Below are 8,536 nucleotides of genomic sequence, written 5' to 3' on the forward strand. Positions count from 1 at the left end.
ACCCCCTAAACAGTATTGTGAATCAATCTGTAATATTTAAATTGGGGAATCTTATTGGGTAATTGCAATATCATTAATTCGACAAGAGTCTAGTGCAGAGGATTCCCACCTCCCCTTTCCCCTAATCTACTCTATTTTATTATCCCCAGGGTCCTTTAATGTAAAGGAGCCCAAAGCTGGTAGTACCACCTTTTTTGATAGGCGAGAGACTTATATGTCTACGGCCAGGGGTTCTTCCCAATTTTTCCTACTTTCTGGGGCAAATTGGAAAGTGTGAACAAACTGTTTTGTCACCTGATATTCTTTATCAGGATTTTTCTAGGCTTGCTTATACAGGTCATCTAGTTCCTGAGAATCAGAGAAAGTGACACTGATTTTTTATGTGCTAAGAAAAAGGACTGCGGCACTGCAGCATCTTCCAATGGGATTTTTAGCACATCCCTGACAGCAAGTATGAGGGGCTCAATACCCTGTGCAGAAGTTGATTCCTCTGTAATAGGATTTGATTCCTCCCCTCCTGTACTTCTTCCTCAGATTCTGAGAGTAATCAGTCAGCCCACATTTATGTGGCCCTGAACTAGAGAGGGGGGGTGTTTATCATCTGCCTTTGCAGCCAGGTCTGCTACAGCCTGCTGCAGTTGTTGTGTCTTTTGATTATTAGCAGTGAACTGAGATGACATGTCCACCATCATAGTTTTTATGGCACCGAGCCAGGATGGCTCCTGACACCCCCCTCCCAACCTTCTCATTAACTTAGGAAGACTGACTACATTGTTCACATGAGAGGGAACCAGCCAGAGAGGGAGAGAATCTGGTGTTACATACACTGCATAATTGGTGTTTGACCATCTTTACAGCAGATGACACACACACAAACACACACACACACATACACACACACACACACACACACACACACACACACACACGTATTACAATTACAAGCCTGCCCTTACTCTATGTGAGAAGGAGACACAGAATGAGAGGACAGCACACCCAAACATGTCAGGCTCAGTAAGACTGCAGGCTGTATATATATATCACAGTGAAACACCAGAGTTTTTGTCCTTTTCAGGACACTAATTGTGTACAATATCAGCTCTCCCCCTTATTTACACCCCTGTACCAGTTTCCTAAGTATCATTGAGTGTCTGGAGGAGCTGTGTGTTCTTTCTACTGCAGCTGTAAGCAGATGGAAGCGCCAAAATGCAGCTGGTCCTGCTCTGTGGAAGCTCTGCCCCCCTGTAATGTTATTTTTACTGCCAAAGTCTCCCAACAAGTGTAAAACATAAATGCCTGTTTACACCACCGCTGCCAGTGTACACAGGGGGGCTATAGCAGATCCCCCAGGGGGGACCATATGTCGGACCTGCAATTGCTCTGCAGCAAGAACCAGGGGACCTCCCTATTGGGGCCACTGGTTTGTATTCACTACTCTTCTCACCTTCAAGAAAGAGAGGGTTGGATGGTTTGAGTGTGGGAGGAGGAGGAGGAAAAAAAAGACAGCAGTTTGTGGGTTGTCATGTTGTTGTGGGGGGAAGGTGGTTTCTGAGCGGGAGGAGGAGGAGGTATATGATTGATGGGGGGTGGGTTGTTGAGGGGGGAGGTGGTTTGAGAGGGGGAGGAAGAAGAGGAGGATGATGATTGATGGGAAGTGGGTTGTTGCGAGGTGGAGGGGTGTTGAGAGGATGATGACTCTTCTTCCTCTTCCTCCTGTTCTGCCTGCCTTTGGGCTTGTCCTAAAAAGAGATTAAGAGTCAATTATGTGGTGTTTAGGATGGGCCTTAATTACTGTCTACTGTAATTGCTTGTTTCATACTGTATGGTTCCTTTGGTTTTTTTTTCATGTTCCCAAGTTATTAATATTTCTTAAACCAAAAAAATTTTTTTTGGGGGGAATTTGTGGAAAAGCAATTTCAATTTTACAAAATGCATAGTGCACATACACAGGAGTGTGTATTGTGACACAGGAGTACACATGAGTTTTGTTGTGCACCACTGTGCATTGCCCGAACACCTGCCACTATATTTTTCTGGATCCTGCTTGTCCCTTTTCATTATCTGTTACACATACTGTATATGTTATGTATATAGTATACACTATGCAGGAGTCCTTGACTTTTAGGGGTACACATTGTGATGCTCCAGCTTTCTGTGATTCTATGGTCCGCCTAGTGCGGAACCTTGCACGCAGTATTCTGCGGACCTCCGCGTAGGCTGCACGCTTCCATGAGTTTGGGATGTAGGGACCCGCGTGGCCTATGCGGCGGTCCATCACGGCAGTGAGCATTCGCAGCTCCCTTTGTGAAAAAGCAGCTGCTCGCATGGTGCCAATGGCATTTTCCTTACATGGGAATATATTTATAGTGTGTGCTAACAGTTGATTTGTTCCAATTTGACGGTGTCATCTTTATTGATCAACTTTTTTAATTTGTGTGCAGTGTCATTTTTTTGACATTCTTTCATTTGTTCCCTTACGTTCGCATAAGCGAATATTCACAGCTTTCACAGCAAAAATTCACACATCTATACAGACACATTAAAGCTTTGTTTAAAATATAGTAAATAGTTATAATATATATATATATATATATATATATATATATATATGCACCAAAACAATACTCTCCCTCTGCGCTGATAAGTATAGTGTATTTGATGTAATTATTGCTCTAAAAGTAGGAGTGGCAGCCTAAATCCTCTAAATTCCCTGTTAGAAGGAATTAATAATAGGAATATAAAGCACAATAGAAGAATTGGCGCCCACAGTATAAATGCTTAATATTATAAACAAAAAATTCTCTGGGGAGAAGTACACCCCAGAATCCCGGCGCAAATTAATCAACAATGTTCATTAATTAGCCACTAGCTGCACACACTAAAGGATTAGCTAGATCCTAAAACAATTCAAGACACAAACAAAGAAAAAGTGGTGCGCTTTTGTGTCTTTAAATTAAATGAGTTTCGGTGTCTGCTTATGCTCAGAACTGAAATAAAACCATAGAATCTGCTTTATAAATAACTCAATCAATCTTTACTTCAATTAATAACCAATATATTACACATAAAAAATATATATATATATATATATATATATAAAAACAAGGAATAGGTTTGTATATCACACACTCAAATAGGAAGCATCAAATAACCTCTAGCGCTGTATAGTTGTTGGCAACAATGTACCTCTTTTGACACTAAACAGACCCTTTGCAATCTGCTAAATATTGTGTCAAACTGTAACAATCACTGACAATTTTACAGGGGAAAAAAAGTCTCTCCTATCCTCCTGCTCCTGGCGTCCCAGTGCAGAGGGATGCTGCTGTATAATGATTTACCCGAACTTGCGGGAATGTCTGGCAGTGCAGTCACCTGGAGAGATATACGTTCCTATGATTGTCAGTATAACCATCCACCGCCCGTACTGCAGTGCAATCTCAGTTCTGGCAGGTGGGTATATATAGTGCTCCCAGTTACCGCTTTCTAATGTAGCCGCTGGACTTGGCACAGTCTCGGTCCTGGCTTGCGGGTAAGCGGAGCTCCGGTTAGCGCTTACAACGAGGCCGTTGGAGATGTAACTCGTGTGATGCTTCCGTCAGTGTGTGGCAGCAAACGGGGATGTGACGTCAACGCGTTTCATCCCGTCGTAAATCGGGACTTCCTCAAGACAGTCTTGAGGAAGTCCCGATTTACGACGGGACGAAACGCGTTGACGTCACATCCCCGTTTGCTGCCACACACTGACGGAAGCATCACACGAGTTACATCTCCAACGGCCTCGTTGTAAGCGCTAACCGGAGCTCCGCTTACCCGCAAGCCAGGACCGAGACTGTGCCAAGTCCAGCGGCTACATTAGAAAGCGGTAACTGGGAGCACTATATATACCCACCTGCCAGAACTGAGATTGCACTGCAGTACGGGTGGTGGATGGTTATACTGACAATCATAGGAACGTATATCTCTCCAGGTGACTGCACTGCCAGACATTCCCGCAAGTTCGGGTAAATCATTATACAGCAGCATCCCTCTGCACTGGGACGCCAGGAGCAGGAGGATAGGAGAGACTTTTTTTCCCCTGTAAAATTGTCAGTGATTGTTACAGTTTGACACAATATTTAGCAGATTGCAAAGGGTCTGTTTAGTGTCAAAAGAGGTACATTGTTGCCAACAACTATACAGCGCTAGAGGTTATTTGATGCTTCCTATTTGAGTGTGTGATATACAAACCTATTCCTTGTTTTTATATATATATATATATATATATATATATTTTTTTTATGTGTAATATATTGGTTATTAATTGAAGTAAAGATTGATTGAGTTATTTATAAAGCAGATTCTATGGTTTTATTTCAGTTCTGAGCATAAGCAGACACCGAAACTCATTTAATTTAAAGACACAAAAGCGCACCACTTTTTCTTTGTTTGTGTCTCTAATATTATAAACAGACCCTTTAATGGGTTTCACTCATAAAACATAATAGTGACATGTTCCATCTAAAAACTTTTTATTATCGTAATATTATTACTTTTCGATACTTTGTAAACTATGCTCTGGTTAGTGTGAATTAGGCCTCTGATACCTTGCAAATTGTGTTTATATTTATCAGAATTTTACCACAGATTCTGTGAAAATGTATGCTAGAGGGTTTAACAACTAAAGGATTCAAGATGCCTAATATACCATTGAATTTCTCTGTAAAGTTAAGAATTTACTGTGTTCTTGAGGATACTTTTCTACTTTTATTGCACTTAATTAGATATTTAATGATAGGTATGATCCCTACGAATATTATTCCCCGTAAGATATTTATGAGAGGGGTTATATGTATGTATGTATATGTATATATGTATATGTGTGTGTATATATACATATATATATATTTTTTTTATATAAGTATATGAATTTAAGTGGGGAATGTAGCCCCCTTGTTGGAGTCACTTAATCAGTTTATTGGTAGAACATACATTAATTTATTGATCCAAATGAACAAAGTAATATATTGAGGTCTAATAATTAAATTTATCAATATGAACTTGTTAGGTTCGCCTGCTAAGTGATTTGTCCCCGAACCTGAGCATCTGATTTTCCATGTGCTAATTGTCAGATTACAAGGTATGTGTGCTTTTCCTGGACTAATTAATTAGGTCTTATATGTAGCATCATTTGGCTTAATGCATATGATTTAATTGTTTTTATTAGGCTTGACTGAGTGACCAATCTGAAGTCATAGTGACCTATAGGGTCTTGTCATCAAGCACTCAAGAAAGAGCTATTGATATTGTGGTTCCGTACATTATTCAAACTTACCATTTAGTCGAGGTATGTTTCAAAATACTGTTTGTATTATCTCTGATGGTTATCCTTGATGGATTGATTTTGTCCCCTCATGTTTTTCTCCTCATGTTTTCTGTTTGCTCTTTGGCATCAACTGCACATTTTTTTATAATAATGTTTTTTATGTGAGATGTTCCTGATGTCTATTATTATATACAATTATGTATGTTTTTATTGATAAGTTCTTATACAATCATAGATACACCCCTGATGAAGTCTTGGAGAAAAGACGAAACGCGTTGGATTGTTTCCTTATGAAGCTTTTCTGATTCAGTAAAAAAGAAAAAGCGTTATCATTGAATATCATCTGCAAAAAGGTTACTATGGTCATTTGATCTGGAAAAAGGGTGAAGTGATTTACCACACCTTCTCTGTACAAATATTGATTGTATGTTTTTACGATAATAAAAAGTTTTTAGATGAAACATGTCACTATTATGTTTTATGAGTGAAACCCATTAAAGGGTCTGTTTATAATATTAAGCATTTATACTGTGGGCGACAATTCTTCTATTGTGCTTTATATATATATATATATATATATATATATACTGCTCAAAAAAATAAAGGGAACACTTAAACAACACAATGTAACTCCAAGTCAATCACACTTCTGTGAAATCAAACTGTCCACTTAGGAAGCAACACTAATTGGCAATCAACTTCACATGCTGTTGTGCAAATGGAATAGACAACAGGTGGAAATTATAGGCAATTAGCAAGACACCTCCAATAAAGGAGTTGTTCTGCAGGTGGTGACCACAGACCACTTCTCAGCTCCTATGATTTCTGGCTGATGTTTTGGTCACTTTTGAAAGCTGGTGGTGCTTTCACACTAGTGGTAGCATGAGACAGAGTCTACAACCCACATAAGTGGCTCAGGTAGTGCAGCTCATCCAGGACGGCACATCAATGCGAGCTGTGGCAAGAAGGTTTGCTGTGTCTGTCAGCGTAGTGTCCAGAGAGACAGGCCAGTACATCAGGAGATGTGGAGGAGGCCGTAGGAGGGAAACAACCCAGCAGCAGGACCGCTACCTCCGCCTCCGCCTTTGTGCAAGGAGGAACAGGAGGAGCACTGCCAGCGCCCTGCAAAATGACCTCCAGCAAGCCACAAATGTGCAAGTGTCTACTCAAACGATCAAAAACAGACTCCATGAGGGTGGTATGAGGGCCCGACGTCCACAGGTGGGGGTTGTGCTTACAGCCCAACACCGTGCAGGACGTTTGGCATTTGCCAGAGAACAACAAGATTGGCAAATTCGCCACTGATGCCCTGTGCTCTTCACAGATGAAAGCAGGTTCTCACTGAGCAAATGTGACAGGCGTGACAGAGTCTTGAGACGCCAAGGAGAACGTTCTGCTGCCTGCAACATCCTCCAGCATGAACGGTTTGGCAGTGGGTCAGTAATGGTGTGGGGTGGCATTTCTTTGGGGGTCCGCACAGCCATCCATGTGCTCACCAGAGGTAGCCTGACTGCCATTAGGTAACAAGATGAGATCCTCAGACCCCTTGTGAGACCATATGCTGGTGCGGTTGGCCCTGGCTTCCTCCTAATGCAAGACAATGCTAGACCTCATGTGGCTGGAGTGTGTCAGCAGTTCCTGCAAGATGCAGGCATTGATGCTATGGACTGGCCCGCCCGTTCCCCAGATCTGAATACAATTGAGTACATCTGGGACATCATGTCTCGCTCCATCCACCAATGCCACGTTGCACCATAGACTGTCCAGGAGTTGGCGGATGCTTTAGTCCAGGTCTGGGAGGAGATCCCTCAGGAGACCATCCGCTACCTCATCAGGAGCATGCCCAGGCGTTGTAGGGAGGTTTACCCTTATTAATTCTCACCTGTGTGCTGATCTGTGGTAGCCGACCTGTGCCGACATAATGGGGTCCTGCACCCCGGACCCATACCTAGTATTAGGGACCCCCAGTGACGGAGAAGCCTTGTCGATCGGCCTGGGGGCTTAACCCTATATCTGCAGACATACGCAACTAAGATCTCCGTATTATCTGACTATTATGTAGTAATATTTTTCACTCTGTGTGCATTAGGGAACACAAATTGTTTTTTCCTACACAGAATTACCCCTCCCTTTTAGCACCTGAGTGACATCACAATCTCATTGAGTAGCTTACCATTTTGTGCATTGTATTTAGAGAGGCATGGATGGGTCAGCATTAGGAGGGATTGCTGACTCCAGAGTGCCATTGGAGAAGCAAGGGGTGTCTCCAGGCAAACTGGCTCTCAGATGCTGTAGGAGCCATTATCATGTGGCCTTAACTGGGAATTTAACCCAGACATATTTGTAAATATTTATGGGGTGGGTGTGGGGTGCGGTGGCCCCTGTGTCGGTATGGCTGGGCGGCTTCAGGTCGGCACACCCTAGCACTTTATTAACACTTATGATTTTCCCTATCACTTTGTATATATTTTTGTATTATTTTAATCACACCACTTACATAGCACTTTTGTGCTTCTTATTAAACCTTATTAATTCTCACCTGTGTGCTGACCTGCGGTAGCCGACCTCTGCTGACGTTATGGGGTAATGCACCCCGGACCCATACCTAGTGTTAGGGACCCCCAGTGACGGAGAAGCCTTGTCGATCGGCTTGGGGGCTTAGCCCTATATCTGCAGATATACGCAACTAAGATCTCCGTATTATCTGACTATTATGTAGTAATATTTTTCACTCGGTGTGCATTAGGGAACACAAATAGTTTTTTCCTACACAGAATTACCCCTACCTTGTCAAAGTCGAAAAATATCGTTATTCTCATGCCTTGTATTAACCCCATGCGCTTGCCCGCTGCACGTGCAAATTCTCTCCCGTGCGTGCGCATATTCGCAGTTGCGTGATGGTGCCTCCACGGTCGTGCGCTCAGGCGCGTGGTATGTGCATTTACGGTAGAGTTTGTGTGCGTCTGGCGGGCGACTCGATCGTTACATAGTTAATCCAAATAGTGTATTTTATAGGCTATGGTCCTCTTAGTAATATCAGTGAGTGTGTTTAGTGTAACTGGTTAATGGACAGATAAATCCCTCTTTACATGATATGAAGGGTCAGACAGGTTTTGAGCAGTTGTGTTTAGTATGCAACGGTAGAGTATATTATTAGAAACATTCCGGTATTGGTTTGAAAGAGATTAAGCGCTCCTGCGAATAGTTATGTTTATAAGAAGTTTATGGACATTT

The sequence above is a fragment of the Pseudophryne corroboree genome, chromosome 10 (assembly GCF_028390025.1).
Source record: "Pseudophryne corroboree isolate aPseCor3 chromosome 10, aPseCor3.hap2, whole genome shotgun sequence".
NCBI classification, from domain to species: Eukaryota; Metazoa; Chordata; class Amphibia; order Anura; family Myobatrachidae; genus Pseudophryne; species Pseudophryne corroboree.